The sequence below is a fragment of the Leptodactylus fuscus genome, chromosome 3 (genome assembly GCF_031893055.1).
Source record: "Leptodactylus fuscus isolate aLepFus1 chromosome 3, aLepFus1.hap2, whole genome shotgun sequence".
Lineage (NCBI taxonomy): Eukaryota > Metazoa > Chordata > Amphibia > Anura > Leptodactylidae > Leptodactylus > Leptodactylus fuscus.
The window spans coordinates 219559295-219580735 of NC_134267.1; the positions used below are offsets into that span (position 1 = coordinate 219559295).

Here is a 21441-nt window from a genome sequence, read left to right on the forward strand (position 1 = left end):
GGGAGCGGACTGAACAGCAGCTTTATAAATAACATAACCTGACGTGTTCGCGCTACTGTATGCCACTAATTACACGTAATAATTAAGCAATAGTCGCAAACACAAATTCCTAGCTTAGACTGCAGCATTTTAATTGGGAAGGTGACACAAATAGGTTAGCGCAGCAACTATTTTACCGATCCTAATTTACTCTTCAAAGGTTGTATTAATACCTCGGTGTGCTCGCTGTCCATGCCGGTCCATTAGCGGAAACAGAAAATGCATAAAACACTATGTATAATTACTCCGATCTCTTGGAGAATGTTAACAGTCTAATTTTGATCCTATTACTGGAGGCAAGGAAAAAAAAATAAGCACGTCAGCAAATCAAGTGCAATGGATTCAGCTATGGTTTGGCTGATGATCGTACGCGTGCAGATGTGACAATGGAAATGTTGTCACCAGTAAAAACCACCATCGCTGCTTATCTGGAAGCCGCTCTAATTATAATACAAAAGCTACGATTTTAGGTCATTAAAGGCGACGCAAACTGCGGGCGAAAATTTATTTGTTGGCAGGGACTAGACATGGGTCAAGAGGGAGTGTTGTGTCTTGTCTTGTACACGTCTTAAGAGGACCATATGCCTTTTTAAGGGCTTTGTTTCTATATTTGACTCAGTATGTAGAGCCAGAATAAAAGCTAGAATATGGGTTGTGTGTTGTCCTGTGGAACATTAGATACAGCTGCAGTACTAGAAATAACCTATGGATAGCTGTGGCACTGTTTTGGGAAGACGGCAACTGAATCCTTTCCAAATTCTGGACCACCCTTAAAAGGTGTTATATCATATATAGTAAAGTAGTTGAAATCACTGGTGATCGATCTGTAAGTACATAAAGTTTATTCTGCAGTGGCCACTGCAGGCGGAATGTGGTATTACAATGCTTTCATTTACAGGAGTAGGTCACCGTGTAATATAGAGTCATGCTGAGTCCTCCAAGGTAAGGACTCTTTGTTTATATCTGAGTTGGGTCCAAGGTAAGGACTCTTTGTTTATATCTGAGTTGGGCCTGAGACATTAGGGGCCCGGTGACAGCCGCTACCGCTGCTATCATTATACTCGGGGTCTTTTCGGACCCCCGAGTATAATGATTGGCGGACCGGGAGAGGTAAGAAACATAAAAAACACTGTTACTTACCTCTCCATGATCCTTCCAGGCCTCCTTCCTGACATCCTTTCTGACGTCACATGAACCCGGCCTGCGTCCCGGGTCATGTGACGTCCGACGTCATTGAAGGACGGCAGCAGAGGCCGACAGCGTAGGAATCGGGGGACAGGTAAGAAACAGTAGTTTTTTATGTTTTTATTCCCCCGGGTCTCCGATTATTAAACTCTGGGGTCTGAAAAGACCCCAGAGTATAATATTGTTTATGGGTGTCCACAGTGATACATAATACTGGGTGCAGGAGCCACTATGGGGGATAATAGTGTGTGCAGGGGCCACTATGGGGGATAATACTGTGTGCAGGGGCCACTATGGGCGACAATACTGTGTGCAGGGGTCACTATGGGGGATAATACTGTGTGCAGGGGCCACTATTGGGGATAATACTGTTTGCAGGGGCCAGTAAGGGGCATAATACTGTGTGCAGGGGCCACTATGGGGGATAATACTGTGTGCAGGGGCCGCTATGGGCGACAATACTGTGTGCAGGGGTCACTATGGGGGATAATACTGTGTGCAGGGGACACTATGGAGGATAATACTGTGTGCAGGGGCCACTATGGGGGATAATACTGTGTGCAGGGGCCACTATGGGGGATAATACTGTGTGCAGGGGCCACTATGGGACATAATACTGTGTGCAGGGGCCACTATGGGGCATAATACTGTGTGCAGGAGTCACTATGGGGGATAATACTGTGTGAAGGGGCCACTATGGGGGATAATAGAATGCACAGGAATGCGTAGGAGGGGGTCGGTCGAGGTCTTTGGCATCGGTGTCGGTCGGGGGGGGGGCCATGTCAAAAGTTCACCACGGGGCCCCGCCATTCCTAGTTATGCCACTGCATCCATGTTTTGACTTCCTGAGACAATCCTTTTAATAGCACATACTATAGAGAGGGGATGAGTTGTCCTAATGGACTTGACGTAGAATTTTATCAACACTATGAAAAAAGCTATAACTAGCTGAACAGACCGAGCTATGAGTGCGTGTACAACATAATGTACCGCCATACAGTGACATATAAACAATAAGGAGATAACTCAATTATATACTGTGAAGTGGACACAGAACATGGCCTTGCCAGCGGCTGTTATACATCTCAAGTGCAGCCTGGTGGTGAATTGCACATGGTGAGAATCCGCGACCTTGTCTTTATGTTCTATTACAGTAAAATTGCAGGTGAGGGAAAGTGATAAAACTTGATGAAAGAGCCCCAATAGGCTATGTGCACTGACTCCTGAATATCTGCTTAGAGGGATACTAATCCTAACCTGTATCTCGGGTCTTGCAAGAAAAGTAGAGTCTGCAGATGAAGCACCAGGAACCTCAATGGAGACCTGTCGGACCATCTTACAATGGATTCCTCATAATTGTCATGGTCATGATAGTACAGCACACAGAGGTGAACTCAAGTGGGAACAAGTCCGGACTAGGGAAAACTTTACAAAATGGAAAATTTACTTTGCAGGCTGAATCCTGTATGTGCTTACCAACTCTCCTGAAATGTCCAGGAGGCTCCTGAGAAGGTGTGAGCTCAGTGTTGGATTGGTCCACTAGAGTATCCGAGGATCCTATGGTGGGCCCAGGCTCTAAGACAGTAAATGTCCCAAATTTAGAGGGTGCTATAGTGTATATTCTATGGGTTGTTGGAATGAGATTATCTGGTGGGCCCAAGGAACCTCAGTCTGTCACTGGATGAACTCTCCTGAAACGTCCAGGAGGCTCCTGAGAAGGTGTGAGCTCAGTGTTGGATTGGTCCACTAGAGTACCCGAGGATCCTACGGTGGGCCCAGGCTCTAAGACAGTAAATGTCCAAAATTTAGAGGGTGCTATAGTGTATATTATACGGGTTATTGGAACGAGATTATCTGGTGGGCCCAAGGAACCTCAGTCGACACTGGATGAACTCTTGGGGTCTTGGAAGAGAGACTGATTTTGCCATCATGTGTCTGGGTTTCGAAGAAGAAGACAGAGTAGAGTATATATGAATTCAACATGGATGGTGCGGGACTACCATTTGGTACCCATTGGGATGTCATGGATATTTAGACACAGGGCCAGGGTAGTGAATTGAGCCTTTGCTCAAGAGAAGTGAAGTTTAGATACCAATGTAGCAATCGTAGAAGGGTCTATCCAATATTACATAACATGGCTTCTTTCCTCATCCTGGGACGAGACATCACATCTGTTGGTTGCATGGCCAACCTACAGCTCAGTAACATTCAAGTGAATGGGGCCAAGCTGTAGCATGTCCATGTGGCCGCCAGAAGTGATGTCACTTCCTGAGAAGAAGAAAGCAGCCATGTTTTCTCGAACTGGATAGCTCCATTGAGTTGACCACCAATGTGTACACTATTTGCATTATCAAGGCTATTGGCAAATTTCTTTATTTTTCAATTTTTGATACTTTTTTCAAAAATATTCACACCCTTTAAATCCCGAAAAACCGTTTCACCGCCCAAATGTCCTTCCCAATTATTTTTCTAGCGACAAAGTACCGGATATTTCTTTCTTTTCGTCATTTACGTACTTGAAAAGAGTAATGTCGGAGAACTGAGCAGGGACAGTAAGCGATGCGTGAAATCGCGAACGTCATTTAACACAAATAAAATAAGTTACATTGGATCTCACCTTGGCTCTGACCTTTCAGCTAATGAAAACATATGCATGTCTGTAAATTACGCACGCCCTCGCTCTCGCACGCTACGTTCAATACACACCTGCTGAGAATTTCAATCGAGGCGACTTAGAGATGGGCTTACCGCTTCGAAGGCTCGGGAACAAGTAGATTTATCTAAATTGAAAAGGTAAGTCTGCGCTCTCTGTAGTTATTTATAATAGGGAAAATGTACAAAGGGTTAAGTGTGAGGACTCTTAGTGTAATCTTAAAGTAGGATCAATGAATAGAGAAATGAATGACTTAACTAACTTACATCTTAAACACCTGGTAAGAATCAAAGAGATTAGACGCGCGGCATACTGTACTTTTTTGCCGAAATTATAATTTTTCGGGGCTTTTTTTGCCAGTTTAGGACCCATGGAAATGAAAGGGAATATCTTATCGGAAATGGCATATTTTTGGCTTTTCATTGCAGCAGTGACCTCATTTACATCACAAACAAGACAGAGGATTACAATAGACGTTCACACCTCTACAGATAACCTTCATAGTGACCCATCATTACATACATAATGAGAATAGATGATGTCACAACTTTATCTCTTCCCTTCTTTGCACAGAGCACGTCTAGTAAACTCTCCCACAGACTTCAATGAGTCGGCTCTAGACTATTTCTGTTTATGGTCTTGAGTATACATTAAAGCACGTTACAAAATGCTGTTAAAGGGATTCAATCATTAAAATGGTGTTTTTTCTCCCTAACACATAGGAATAGCCTTAAGAAAGGTTATTCTTCTCCTACATTTAGAAGTCTTCTCCGTGCTGCCATTTAGTAGAAACCTCGGTTTTCTTCTGTATGCAAATGAGCTCTCTCGCAACACTGGAGGCGGGCCCTGGTGCTCCAACAGCACTGGGGGCGTCCCCAATGCTGTAAGAGAAATCTCCAGTGCCTCCATCGTTGTCTGGATCGGCCTCTCTCCACGTCTTCTTCCGGCGTTGGGCATCAAACTTCTAGGCATGCGCAGTCGGCTCTGCCATCGGGCCTAGGGCAGAGTCAACTGTGCTTGCCCATGGTTATTTTTTTTGTGGCCACTTACATGAGCAGACTACACAAAAAATGGCCATGGGCATGCGCAATTGGCTGTGCCCAAGGCTCGATGGCAGAGCCGACTGTGCATGCCTAGAAGTTTGATGCCCAGCGCCAGAAAGAAGACGCGGAGAGAGGCTGTTCCACATAAAGACTGAGGCATCGCAGGAGATTTCTCTTGCAGCATTGGGGACGCCCCCAGTGCTGCGAGAGAACTCATTTGAATACAGAAGGAAACCATGATTTCTACTGAATGATGGCACAGAGAAGACATCTAAAGGTAGGAGAAGAATAGCCTTTCTTAAGGCTATTCCTACGGGTTAGGGAGAATAAATGCTATTTTAATGATTGAATCCCTTTAATACAGCCGAGAAAAAGACCAGGAAAGATGGCCGCCATCATAATTATATAAAGAAAAAAAAAATATAAAAAAAAAAAAAAAAGATAAAAAATTAAAGTTATATATTTCAATATCTGCTTTTATTAAATACATTAATATATTGGTGATCCATTCCTTTTAATGGGGTCTGCGCGGACTCTCTATACGGTATAAGGAGACAGTATAGGATAGAGGAAAGATCTTGAATAGTTGGGGACGACCTATAAATAATACAATCCTCTACAATATCAGACCCAAGGGTCGAAAAACCCATTATTCTAGAAACCCCATTAAAGCCTTAATAAAGTGGTGAAGAAATCAATAGAGTCTCCATTCTTGACGCTCAGTAAAACTTTCTTTTGGCCTTTCGCTCTTCATATTCCCTCTAGAAAACTTGCTGGAAAATGGACTTGTGAGAACAGCACGGTTCAGGAATGTGGTGGGCGTGCAAAGGAAATATGTATGTGGATATATTTTCTGCTACTGACATGGTCGCTTCTTACTGTTTGGTTAAGCTTGTCATAACAACACCTTCCAGCGAGGAGAAAGCTCGGCAGATCTTCCATGGAGTGAACTGATCAAGGAATTGTGCCACTACTAACCTCTATGATGTGTCTCAGGATTCTTGAGAACATCTCAAAGGTGTCTTTATACTACGGGATGTTTATAGTATGTGAGTCATTGCAATTTTCCATAGGATCTTAAGACAGGAGGAACAAAATCTAAAGAATGTAGAATGCGGTATTTGATGCATACGTGAAGGGTAGAGGATAGGGAATGGAATATGTTCATCATTGTGGTGTAGAGTAGAAAATAGTAAATGGTCATCATAATGGTGTAGAGTAGAAGAGAGAAAATTTTCATCATCATGGGATATAGTAGAGGACAGGATATGGTCAACATCATGATATAGAGTAGAGAATAAGGGTCACCATTATGGTATAGAGCAGTGATTCCCAAAGTGGTCCAGGAGGACCCCCAGGGGTCTCATCCGCGACACAAATTTCCATAATTAGATCTGATCTTCACATTTTTTGACACGTTTTGGGAATATGGTAGAAGTGTAGCAGCAGGGGGTCCACCGAAACCAGTAAAATTTTGAAAGTGGTCTACGAGAAAAAAAAAGTTTGGGAACCTCTGGTGTAGAGGATAGGAAATGGTCAGCATCATGGTGTAGAGGACAGGATATGATCACCATCATAGTATAAAGTGGAAGAGAGGATATGGTTAACATCAGGGTGTAGAGTAGAGGATTAGAAATGGTCACTATCATGGTGTAGATGATAGGAAATGGTCATCATTATGGTTTAGCGTAGAGGATAAGAAATTGCCATCATCATGGTGTAGAGTACAGGACAGAATATGGTCACCATCATGGTGTAGCGTAGAGGACAGGATATGGTCACTATCATGGTGTAGAGGATAGGACATGGTCCCCATCATGGTGTAGAGTAGAGGACAGAATATGGTCACCATCATGGTGTAGAGGATAATAAATGGTCACCATCATGGTGTAGAGGAAAATAAATGGTCACCATCATGGTGTAGAGGATATGAAATGGTCACCATCATGGTGTAGAGTAGAGGGCAGGATATGGTCACCATCATGGTTTAGAGGATATGAAATGGTCGCCATCATGGTGTAGAGTAGAGGGCAGGATATGGTCACCATCATAGTGTAGAGGATAAGAAATGGTCACCAACATGATATAGAGTAGAAGATAAGAAATGGTCATCATCATGGTGTAGAGTGTACAGTAGAGGATATGAATGGTTATCATGATGGTATAGACTAATGGTGAATCTAAGACTAATCTTAACAAGGATTTGGCCTTCTGTTAATGCAACAATACTTTTTCCCCTGACATTTACTGTATATATCGGCAGGTGTGACAAAAATGCTGCAAAGTAAGAATACTTCCAGAAATAAAAGGGTTAATAGTTTATCTTTGCCAATTAACAACATTAAGTGAATAAAGAAAATCTAAATCCCATCAATATTTGGTGTGACCTTTGCCCTTTGGAGGCGGAGTCCTGGAAGTGATGATCCGGCCCCCGCGGAGCCCTGATCTCATCATCATCCAATCTGTCTGGTATGACATGAAGAGACAGAAGGATTGGAGCAAGCCTACATCCACAGAAGATCTGGGCTTACTTCTCCAAGATGGCGGAAACAACCTCCCTGCCGAGTTCTGCCAAAAACTGTCTGCAAGTACAAAAAAGAACTGATGGAAGGCAAAAGGCAATGAGATTTACTGTAGATGTCTTCTTCCTTCATTCACTTCATTTTCTGCATGGACAAAAAATTAACTATTAACCCTTCTATTTCTGAAAAAATTCTTACTTTACAGTATTTTTGTCTACACCTAAAACTAAAATGTTGGTGAAATGTGTAACATGCATTAGATATCAACAGGTCAGGCCAAAAGTGAAGGGGTCAACCAAAAATGTACTGATTGTTATTGTCTAAAAATACTTCAGGCTTTCGAACTACCGTAAAACAGCAATTCTCAGCACGCCCTGATAGCCTGTGGCAGTCATTCCATTCTAGGAGTTTTACAACACTTCACGAGCCACAGGTTGAAGGCCAATGCCCTTTAGGGTAGAAACTGTGTTTTTACCAAATGAATCTATACTAAAAGTTTTTTTTTTGTTGCATTTATGTAACTAAAGCTTAGAACAATTATCCAGGATCAACAAATGACTATTTTTTTTTTCCAAGATATAGCGCCACTTCTGTCCATAGGCTGTGTCAGGTATTGCAACTTGCAAACCTATCTACTGAATTGGACTTAAAGTTCACGCGTCATAATTTTACTGTTACACTCAAAAATATTGGCAAAAAAATTTCTTAACTCAAATTGCACACAGTTTGCATAAGACTAGGCTGGCACTGGAATAATTTGGCACACGTTTGCCCTTCCTGATCTAATCCTCTACCAAGCCTGTGCCGTAAAACTTATTATTAACATCAACTTTTTACTTCTAAATGGGCTTGAAAACATCCCATGCACCGTCTATGGCCGAAGCTGCCGGGTTTCACTTCTCTCTTTTCATTCTGGAGACATGAGTGCCAAGACAACTGGGAAACTCATCACTTACTGTATTCTGACATGACCTGACACTGAACTCAACATGAGAACCATAAATTCAAGAAATAACCGTAACCCATGCAATAAAGGAGCGTCTGGGCACTGGACTGGTCCACCGAGGATCTTTCAGAGGAGAAGAACTCCTTGTACTTTCTATAAATATACTAATGTTGTAGAGGAAATTCTCCATAATACAAAAAACATGCAGTCCACCAAAATGTGTGCCCATTAACAAAAGATACAACCAAGCCTCCAACCGTGGTGGGGAACTAGTAGATACAGAGATAGACCAAGTCTCCGACTGATGACTCCAGATAAGTTTCCATAATATGTGTAGTAATAGTATCAGACCTGGGTTTCTTGGACCCACCAGAGGACATGATTCTGAGGTCTACCATCCATCTCTACAGAACATGGACACATCCACTTTTAGTTGCTTTTTACACACAGGACATATCATCAATAAGATCTAATAGATTTGAGACTCATCCCATAAGACCCTAGTGGCAGTCATTGGTCAAGTCTCCTCCAAATATGATGTCTCCTGTTGGACCTACGGAGACCATCATAGCCCAAGAACCGATGATTCTACGATAACAATGAGCCACCATAGCACAGAACACAGAACAAGAAGTGTTGAGATCAATTATATTATATGAAATGACTCTGATCTAGATCCCATAAGACCCTAGTGGCAGTCCTTGGTCAAGTCTCCTCGAAATATGATGTCTCCTGTTGGACCTACGGAGACCATCATAGCCCAAGAGCGGATGTTCCTATGATAACAATAAGCCACCGTAGCACAGAACACAGAACAAGAAGTGTTGAGATCAATTATATTATATGAAAGGACTCTCTGACCTAGATTTACAGTAGTTGAGTCTGATCAGGATATCGGTAAGGTAGGTCTAAGAAGCAAAAGCCATACACACAATGGGGTAATGAGCATAGGTCATGTCCAAAAATGGTCTACAACTACTGAGTCAATGCAAGGTCCTTATATAAAAATACAAGTAGACATTGGCCATAGTTTATCATAACCATACCAATGCTCCATGATGTTGGTTAAACTGGTCATACACTGGTCTACTGGACTGGAGGATCTAATGGTGGCTCCTTGACTTTCCCCAACAGATAACATATAGGAACTAGCAGCTCGATCTCAATATGCCTGCCCAATCCTTTAATTTCTGGATTTCCTTTCATTACAGACAGTACATGCACACTCAACTGAGTCAAGCGACCATGTGTATAGAGGGTTTGGAGAAGACAACGGTTGGCTAAATAGTTACAAGTCTGGCCAACATAATAAAGGACATGACAAGAGCTACTTGTCAGCGACAACAATGGGCATTACTTCTGTTCTTGTTAAAGGTAACAAGGGGCATTACCCAAGGTCTTTGCTTTAGTTTAGTTAATGGGTTCCTCAAGTTCATTACTAGGAAGTCTATAAGAATGCTTGTTAGTGACATTCCTTGTCCTTTGTGTGGACCCTCCCGCCTGCACAGCGGACAAGCTTCCCACTGCTTTTATATAAACACACACCAAACAGTTGCCTTTTGTCTGATGCATTTGCAGGATAAAGCTTTGTTCTGGGTCAAATTCTTTACAAAGCAGAAAAGAATGGAAGCCAACGCAAAGGACGGGGCTGCAAAGCGTCTCTCCAGAAACGTGCTTCTGCGGCTATGGGGTTTCGTCAGACCACCTCCTCCATGCCAAAGTAGCTGCTAGGTTTTAGACCGAATTCTTGCATGTACAGTTTGGGGGATCACACTGCCAGCATTATGGGGAGACTATAGACACCTATGTACACTATAGAAACCTATATACACTATAGACTATAGAAACCTACTATACACGACTACACGGCAGCAGAAAATCTGGATGAATCTGTATCAGTGATATCCAAACTGGAGCTTTTTGACAGAGGTTTTTGAGGCATGCTGATAGTGTTACAAAAGTCAGAGTCAGAGGTTGAAAACATGATTTTGTGATATTATGTCACAAGATGTCTATCCTATATGTGTCTCTATGTGACCACCCAGTGGTTGAGTTGTGAATTACAGCCTGTCAAGAGCTTTGATAATATGTCATAATTAGGGATGAGCGAACTCAGGGGTGAACCATGAGCTTCTGCCGCCTGAGGCAGACGTCAGAAAGCCGCCCCCCCACCCCCCGGAGGAGGGGGCAGAGCGGGGCTGTGCGGAGGGGGTGGGGCCGAGTGGAGCGAGAGTCTTTAGCAGGCAGAGAGCAGGCAGGGAGAGGACCTGCTCTCTGCCTGAGCGTGAGGGCCTCCCCAATCCACCGCTCAGTGACGGTGACCCTAAGCCAGTCCAGGACAGCTTATCCTGGACTGGCTTAGGTCAGCAAAAATGCCGCCCTCCCTGGGGCCCTGGCATAGCACCGCCTGAAGCGAACGAACTGAATCGTTAGAACTGGATTCAACTGGAATTTTCCAAAAGTTTTGGGTCAACGCATGAAACACTATCATACTATTATCATACACTATATAATAAGTGAAGGCTCAGGGGAGGTGAGTAAAAATAACAAAGAGTTATACTCACATTGTCTCAGCTCTCCTGGGGTCCTGAAGTTATACTCCATGGGGTCACTGCTAAGGCCCGTGATTGGGCCTCAGCGGTCACATGACATGAGATAATCACGCTAGAACCTAGGAGGGGTGAGGCATGGCTAGTATGAGTCTTTCTTATTTTGACTCACCTCTCCCAGGCCTTCACTTATTATACTTTGGGGTCTGAGAATACCCCGGAGGATAACGATACCACTTCCAGTTCATGAAACGGAGGCATGAACCTCATGAAAATTCCTTAAAATGACTCACATGAGGTTCACCCATCTCTGGTCATAATATTTGTGTCATGGCTAGAGTTGAGCGACTGGGATGGGAAAAGATCGGATCCCGATCGTGATAGAGCAAATTTCACGATCGCGATCAGGATCGATTGGAAAATGATCGAATTTTAAAATCGATCGTGAAATCTCAAGATCGGATAAACCCTAGTTATGGCAAATCAGACTAAGGGTGGACACACCTGTAAGATAAGAGAAATCACAATTTTGATTTCTAAGCAGGTGGATTATGGAACTTAAAGATAGGTTAGCAATTAATAAAGCTTGGAAACCACTTTAACGAGACCTTAGATGGGAACCTCTTAAAGGTGAAGGCTTAAAGTCCCTATGGATAGATGAAAATCCCTTTAAGTTCATAATACATTTTTATGGGGATTCAAGGTTTAATTCTACAATACAGAGCTCCAAATACCATAGAACGAAAGAAATCCCCCACCACTAGGGGGAGCCTAAGAGCTCTTGGCATACATATGTAGTATTGATTTGTGTTCTACAAGTATCTGGAATATTAAAATGATGATCTAATCACAAGCTCAAAAATGCTATGTGATTCAGTAGCTACAGTGGATACTTACCTGCTATTTATTATCCTCGGTGTATGCCTTTTGGCCACAGAAGAGAGCTGTGAACTGGGACTATACTTGAAGGAGAGTGAGGTAGTCTGAGACACGCCCACTGTCTAATTATTGGTCCAGGCTGCTGCTTTCTCCCTCCCCCTGCAGCTCTGCCTCTTCTGATAGGCTGCTGTGTAGAAACACACGCCTATCTAGAATTCTGATGTAGCAAAGCTGAGTATATCAATATAACAGACTAAGTTTGACATCTCCGAGCACTAATCTTTACTTTTCCATGTAATCCTACTATGTTGCTTTAAATCCACTATCACGGCGCACATTACAAAGTCAGCTCTGCTATATCGGTGACGGTAGCAGGCAACGACAAAAAGTCAGAGGGACATTTATAGGGAATGGAGTCCAGCGAGATATTAATGTTTTCACTCCATGACCTTTCACAGCCAGGCCTTGGGTAACTAGAGATGGATTTTGCCTTTAACTGACCTGGAAGGCGTCCAGCACGGAAACATCCCCTATGGGGCCTTGTAAAGTACACATTTACATAAGGCCGGAGATTTATTATCATATCATGTATATAGAGAAAACTTGATCCTTGGTTAACGATGTGAAACGTCTGTGGTGTCGTTACACTGTATCAGTCACAGCGCCTTGTCCGAACCACTAGAGCCAAGCATGCCCTAGAAAATCAACAACCTCCGCCGGCGGAGAGCGGTACTTAAGTGTTACGTGCTCCACCACAGCCTCGCTGCAATCCAATAGTTCAATAATTTGGTCAATGCGATATCTTGAAACCATTTCTCAAGTGTTTGACTCTAAAAGCACAATTGACTTTTCAATACATGCATCTCATCGAACGTATCAAATAACACTTATCGCAGTCAAGAATGTCATATGGGGAGGAAATCCATACAGATCCTCGAGGAGAAGACCGTCAGCTGCAAGGTAAGAAACAAAAGGACAAAGAGGCAGCCAACGCACTGCAAAACACGACAAGTGGTGAGTACTCAGGGAACACACAGGCGCAACTAGCACGGGAGCGGAGAGCAGCTACTGTGGGGGCCAACAATCAAGGGGGGCCAATACTTCATTGTGTCTCTACTTTCTGCATCATTCCTGCACCATGACATAAGCATTTGTTGTTTTTGCTCTGTTGTGATGTCACTTTGTGCACAATCCTTGAACTCTGATATCACTATATCCTATACTTATCCTATAACTTCACTGTGTGTATTATCCCTATACTGTGACATCACTGTGTGTATTATCTCTGTACTGTGATATCACTGTGTGTATTATCCCTGTACTGTGACATCACTGTGTGTATTATCCCTGTACTGTGACATCACTGTGTGTATTATCTCTGTACTGTGATATCACTGTGTGTATTATCCCTGTACTGTGACATCACTGTGTGTATTATCCCTATACTGTGACATCACTGTGTGTATTATCCCTGTACTGTGACATCACTGTGTCTATTATCTCTGTACTGTGACATCACTGTGTGTATTACCCCTGTACTGTGACATCACTGTGTGTATTATCCTGTACTGTGACATCACTGTGTGTATTATCCCTGTACTGTGACATCACTGTGTGTATTATCCTGTACTGTGACATCACTGTGTATATTATCCTGTACTGTGACATCACTGTGTGTATTATCCCTGTACTGTGATATCACTGTGTGTATTATCCCTATACTGTGACATCACTGTGTGTATTATCCCTGTACTGTGACATCACTGTGTGTATTATCTCTGTACTGTGACATCACTGTGTGTATTATCCCTGTACTGTGACATCACTGTGTGTATTATCCCTGTACTGTGACATCACAGTGTGTATTACCCCTGTACTGTGACATCACTGCGTGTATTATCCCTATACTGTGACATCACTGTGTGTATTATCCCTGTACTGTGACATCACTGTGTCTATTATCTCTGTACTGTGACATCACTGTGTGTATTACCCCTGTACTGTGACATCACTGTGTGTATTATCCTGTACTGTGACATCACTGTGTGTATTATCCCTGTACTGTGACATCACTGTGTGTATTATCCTGTACTGTGACATCACTGTGTATATTATCCTGTACTGTGACATCACTGTGTGTATTATCCCTGTACTGTGATATCACTGTGTGTATTATCCCTATACTGTGACATCACTGTGTGTATTATCCCTGTACTGTGACATCACTGTGTGTATTATCTCTGTACTGTGATATCACTATGTGTATTATCCCTGTACTGTGACATCACTGTGTGTATTATCCTGTACTGTGACATCACTGTGTGTATTATCCCTGTACTGTGACATCACTGTGTGTATTATCCCTGTACTGTGACATCACAGTGTGTATTACCCCTGTACTGTGACATCACTGTGTGTATTATCTCTGTACTGTGACATCACTGTGTGTATTATCTCTGTACTGTGACATCACTGTGTGTATTATCCCTGTACTGTGACATCACTGTGTGTATTATCTCTGTACTGTGATATCACTATGTGTATTATCCCTGTACTGTGACATCACTGTGTGTATTATCCTGTACTGTGACATCACTGTGTGTATTATCCCTGTACTGTGATATCACTGTGTGTATTATCTCTGTACTGTGATATCACTGTGTGTATTATCCCTATACTGTGACATCACTGTGTGTATTATCCCTGTACTGTGACATCACTGTGTGTATTATCTCTGTACTGTGATATCACTATGTGTATTATCCCTGTACTGTGACATCACTGTGTGTATTATCCTGTACTGTGACATCACTGTGTGTATTATCCTGTACTGTGACATCACTGTGTGTATTACCCCTGTACTGTGACATCACTGTGTGTATTATCCCTGTACTGTGACATCACTGTGTGTATTATCTCTGTACTGTGACATCACTGTGTGTATTATCCCTGTACTGTGACATCACTGTGTGTATTATCCCTGTACTGTGACATCACTGTGTGTATTATCCTGTACTGTGACATCACTGTGTGTATTATCCTGTACTGTGACATCACTGTGTATATTATCCTGTACTGTGACATCACTGTGTGTATTATCCCTGTACTGTGACATCACTATGTGTATTGTCCCTGTACTGTGACATCACTGTGTGTATTATCCCCGTACTGTGACATCACTGTGTGTATTACCCCTGTACTGTGACATCACTGTGTGTATTATCTCTGTACTGTGACATCACTGTGTGTATTATCCCTGTACTGTGACATCACTGTGTGTATTATCCTGTACTGTGACATCACTGTGTGTATTATCCTGTACTGTGACATCACTGTGTATATTATCCTGTACTGTGACATCACTGTGTGTATTATCCCTGTACTGTGACATCACTATGTGTATTATCCCTGTACTGTGACATCACTGTGTGTATTATCCTGTACTGTGACCTCACTGTGTGTATTATCCCTGTACTGTGACATCACTGTGTGTATTACCCCTGTACTGTGACCTCACTGTGTGTATTATCCCTGTACTGTGACATCACTGTGTGTATTACCCCTGTACTGTGACATCACTGTGTGTATTATCCTGTACTGTGACATCACTGTGTGTATTATCCCTGTACTGTGACATCACTGTGTATATTATCCTGTACTGTGACATCTCTGTGTATATTATACCTGTACTGTGACATCACTGTGTGTATTATCCTGTACTGTGACATCACTGTGTGTATTATCCTGTACTGTGACATCACTGTGTGTATTATCTCTGTACTGTGACATCACTGTGTGTATTATCTCTGTACTGTGACGTCACTGTGTGTATTATCTCTGTACTGTGACATCACTGTGTGTATTATCCCTATACTGTGACATCACTGTGTGTATTATCCCTGTACTGTGACATCACTGTGTGTATTATCCCTGTACTGTGACATCACTGTGTGTATTATCTCTGTACTGTGACATCACTGTGTGTATTATCTCTGTACTGTGACATCACTGTGTGTATTATCTCTGTACTGTGACATCACTGTGTGTATTATCCCTGTACTGTAACATCACTGTGTGTATTATCCCTGTACTGTGACATCACTGTGTGTATTATCTCTGTACTGTGACATCACTGTGTGTATTATCTCTGTACTGTGACATCACTGTGTGTATTATCCCTGTAGTGTGACATCACTGTGTGTATTATCTCTGTACTGTGACATCACTGTGTGTATTATCTCTGTACTGTGACATCACTGTGTGTATTATCTCTGTACTGTGACATCACTGTGTGTATTATCCCTGTACTGTGACATCACTGTGTGTATTATCTCTGTACTGTGACATCACTGTGTGTATTATCCCTGTACTGTGACATCACTGTGTGTATTATCCCTGTACTGTGACATCACTGTGTGTATTATCTCTGTACTGTGACATCACTGTGTGTATTATCCCTGTACTGTGACATCACTGTGTGTATTATCCCTGTACTGTGACATCACTGTGTGTATTATCTCTGTACTGTGACATCACTGTGTGTATTATCTCTGTACTGTGACATCACTGTGTGTATTATCTCTGTACTGTGACATCACTGTGTGTATTATCCCTGTACTGTGACATCACTGTGTGTATTATCCCTGTACTGTGACATCACTGTGTGTATTATCTCTGTACTGTGACATCACTGTGTGTATTATCTCTGTACTGTGACATCACTGTGTGTATTATCTCTGTACTGTGACATCACTGTGTGTATTATCCCTGTAGTGTGACATCACTGTGTGTATTATCTCTGTACTGTGACATCACTGTGTGTATTATCCCTGTACTGTGACATCACTGTGTGTATTATCCCTGTACTGTGACATCACTGTGTGTATTATCCCTGTACTGTGACATCACTGTGTGTATTATCCCTGTACTGTGACATCACTGTGTGTATTATCCCTGTACTGTGACATCACTGTGTGTATTATCTCTGTACTGTGATATCACTATGTGTATTATCCCTGTACTGTGACATCACTGTGTGTATTATCCTGTACTGTGACATCACTGTGTGTATTATCCTGTACTGTGACATCACTGTGTGTATTACCCCTGTACTGTGACATCACTGTGTGTATTATCCCTGTACTGTGACATCACTGTGTGTATTATCTCTGTACTGTGACATCACTGTGTGTATTATCCTGTACTGTGACATCACTGTGTGTATTATCCCTGTACTGTGACATCACTGTGTGTATTATCCCTGTACTGTGACATCACTGTGTGTATTATCCTGTACTGTGACATCACTGTGTGTATTATCCTGTACTGTGACATCACTGTGTATATTATCCTGTACTGTGACATCACTGTGTGTATTATCCCTGTACTGTGACATCACTATGTGTATTATCCCTGTACTGTGACATCACTGTGTGTATTATCCCTGTACTGTGACATCACTGTGTGTATTACCCCTGTACTGTGACATCACTGTGTGTATTATCTCTGTACTGTGACATCACTGTGTGTATTATCTCTGTACTGTGACATCACTGTGTGTATTATCCCTGTACTGTGACATCACTGTGTGTATTATCCTGTACTGTAACATCACTGTGTGTATTATCCCTGTACTGTGACATCACTGTGTGTATTATCCCTGCAGTGTGACATCACTGTGTGTATTATCTCTGTACTGTGACATCACTGTGTGTATTATCCCTGTACTGTGACATCACTGTGTGTATTATCCCTGTACTGTGACATCACTGTGTGTATTATCCTGTACTGTGACATCACTGTGTGTATTATCCTGTACTGTGACATCACTGTGTATATTATCCTGTACTGTGACATCACTGTGTGTATTATCCCTGTACTGTGACATCACTATGTGTATTATCCCTGTACTGTGACATCACTGTGTGTATTATCCCTGCAGTGTGACATCACTGTGTGTATTATCTCTGTACTGTGACATCACTGTGTGTATTATCCCTGTACTGTGACATCACTGTGTGTATTATCCCTGTACTGTGACATCACTGTGTGTATTATCCTGTACTGTGACATCACTGTGTGTATTATCCTGTACTGTGACATCACTGTGTATATTATCCTGTACTGTGACATCACTGTGTGTATTATCCCTGTACTGTGACATCACTATGTGTATTATCCTGTACTGTGACATCACTGTGTGTATTATCCTGTACTGTGACATCACTGTGTATATTATCCTGTACTGTGACATCACTGTGTGTATTATCCCTGTACTGTGACATCACTGTGTGTATTATCCTGTACTGTGACCTCACTGTGTGTATTATCCCTGTACTGTGACATCACTGTGTGTATTACCCCTGTACTGTGACCTCACTGTGTGTATTATCCCTGTACTGTGACATCACTGTGTGTATTACCCCTGTACTGTGACATCACTGTGTGTATTATCCTGTACTGTGACATCACTGTGTGTATTATCCCTGTACTGTGACATCACTGTGTATATTATCCTGTACTGTGACATCTCTGTGTATATTATACCTGTACTGTGACATCACTGTGTGTATTATCCTGTACTGTGACATCACTGTGTGTATTATCCTGTACTGTGACATCACTGTGTGTATTATCTCTGTACTGTGACATCACTGTGTGTATTATCTCTGTACTGTGACGTCACTGTGTGTATTATCTCTGTACTGTGACATCACTGTGTGTATTATCCCTATACTGTGACATCACTGTGTGTATTATCCCTGTACTGTGACATCACTGTGTGTATTATCCCTGTAATGTGACATCACTGTGTGTATTATCTCTGTACTGTGACATCACTGTGTGTATTATCTCTGTACTGTGACATCACTGTGTGTATTATCTCTGTACTGTGACATCACTGTGTGTATTATCCCTGTACTGTGACATCACTGTGTGTATTATCCCTGTACTGTGACATCACTGTGTGTATTATCTCTGTACTGTGACATCACTGTGTGTATTATCTCTGTACTGTGACATCACTGTGTGTATTATCCCTGTAGTGTGACATCACTGTGTGTATTATCTCTGTACTGTGACATCACTGTGTGTATTATCTCTGTACTGTGACATCACTGTGTGTATTATCTCTGTACTGTGACATCACTGTGTGTATTATCCCTGTACTGTGACATCACTGTGTGTATTATCTCTGTACTGTGACATCACTGTGTGTATTATCCCTGTACTGTGACATCACTGTGTGTATTATCCCTGTACTGTGACATCACTGTGTGTATTATCTCTGTACTGTGACATCACTGTGTGTATTATCCCTGTTCTGTGACATCACTGTGTGTATTATCCCTGTACTGTGACATCACTGTGTGTATTATCTCTGTACTGTGACATCACTGTGTGTATTATCTCTGTACTGTGACATCACTGTGTGTATTATCTCTGTACTGTGACATCACTGTGTGTATTATCCCTGTACTGTGACATCACTGTGTGTATTATCCCTGTACTGTGACATCACTGTGTGTATTATCTCTGTACTGTGACATCACTGTGTGTATTATCTCTGTACTGTGACATCACTGTGTGTATTATCTCTGTACTGTGACATCACTGTGTGTATTATCCCTGTAGTGTGACATCACTGTGTGTATTATCTCTGTACTGTGACATCACTGTGTGTATTATCCCTGTACTGTGACATCACTGTGTGTATTATCCCTGTACTGTGACATCACTGTGTGTATTATCCCTGTACTGTGACATCACTGTGTGTAGTATCCCTGTACTGTGACATCACTGTGTGTATTATCCCTGTACTGTGACATCACTGTGTGTATTATCCCTGTACTGTGACATCACTGTGTGTATTATCCCTGTACTGTGACATCACTGTATGTATTATCCCTGTACTGTGACATCACTGTGTGTATTATGCCTGTACTGTGACATCACTGTGTGTATTATCTCTGTACTGTGACATCACTGTGTGTATTATCTCTGTACTGTGACATCACTGTGTGTATTATCCCTGTACTGTGACATCACTGTGTGTATTATCCCTGTACTGTGAAATCACTGTGTGTATTATCTCTGTACTGTGACATCACTGTGTGTATTATCCCTGTACTGTGACATCACTGTGTATATTATCCCTGTACTGTGACATCACTGTGTGTATTATCTCTGTACTGTGACATCACTGTGTGTATTATACCTGTACTGTGACATCACTGTGTGTATTATCTCTGTACTGTGACATCACTGTGTGTATTATCCCTGTACTGTGACATCACTGTGTGTATTATCCCTGTACTGTGACATCACTGTGTGTATTATCTCTGTACTGTGACATCACTGTGTGTATTATCTCTGTACTGTGACATCACTGTGTGTATTATCTCTGTACTGTGACATCACTGTGTGTATTATCCCTGTAGTGTGACATCACTGTGTGTATTATCTCTGTACTGTGACATCACTGTGTGTATTATCCCTGTACTGTGACATCACTGTGTGTATTATCCCTGTACTGTGACATCACTGTGTGTATTATCTCTGTACTGTGACATCACTGTGTGTATTATCTCTGTACTGTGACATCACTGTGTGTATTATCCCTGTAGTGTGACATCACTGTGTGTATTATCTCTGTACTGTGACATCACTGTGTGTATTATCTCTGTACTGTGACATCACTGTGTGTATTATCTCTGTACTGTGACATCACTGTGTGTATTATCCCTGTACTGTGACATCACTGTGTGTATTATCTCTGTACTGTGACATCACTGTGTGTATTATCTCTGTACTGTGACATCACTGTGTGTATTATCTCTGTACTGTGACATCACTGTGTGTATTATCCCTGTAGTGTGACATCACTGTGTGTATTATCTCTGTACTGTGACATCACTGTGTGTATTATCTCTGTACTGTGACATCACTGTGTGTATTATCCCTGTACTGTGACATCACTGTGTGTATTATCCCTGTACTGTGACATCACTGTGTGTATTATCCCTGTACTGTGACATCACTGTGTGTATTATCCCTGTACTGTGACATCACTGTGTGTATTATCTCTGTACTGTGACATCACTGTGTGTATTATCTCTGTACTGTGACATCACTGTGTGTATTATCTCTGTACTGTGACATCACTGTGTGTATTATCCCTGTAGTGTGACATCACTGTGTGTATTATCTCTGTACTGTGACATCACTGTGTGTATTATCCCTGTACTGTGACATCACTGTGTGTATTATCCCTATACTGTGACATCACTGTGTGTATTATCCCTGTACTGTGACATCACTGTGTGTATTATCTCTGTACTGTGACATCACTGTGTGTATTATCCCTGTACTGTGACATCACTGTGTATTATCCCTGTACTGTGACATCACTGTGTGTATTATCCCTGTACTGTGACATCACTGTGTGTATTATCCCTGTACTGTGACATCACTGTGTGTATTATCCCTGTACTGTGACATCACTGTGTGTATTATCCCTGTACTGTGACATCACTGTATGTATTATCCTGTACTGTGACAACACTGTGTGTATTATCCCTGTACTGTGACATCACTGTGTGTATTATCCCTGTACTGTGACATC

General features: G+C 42.0%; 1 protein-coding gene across 3 annotated transcripts in view; it reads right to left on the reverse strand.

Annotated features, from left to right (window-relative positions):
- The window catches only part of KLHL29 (kelch like family member 29), a 748452-nt gene that overhangs the window by 592240 nt on the left and 134771 nt on the right, over positions 1 to 21441 (reverse strand). The window lies entirely within an intron of this gene.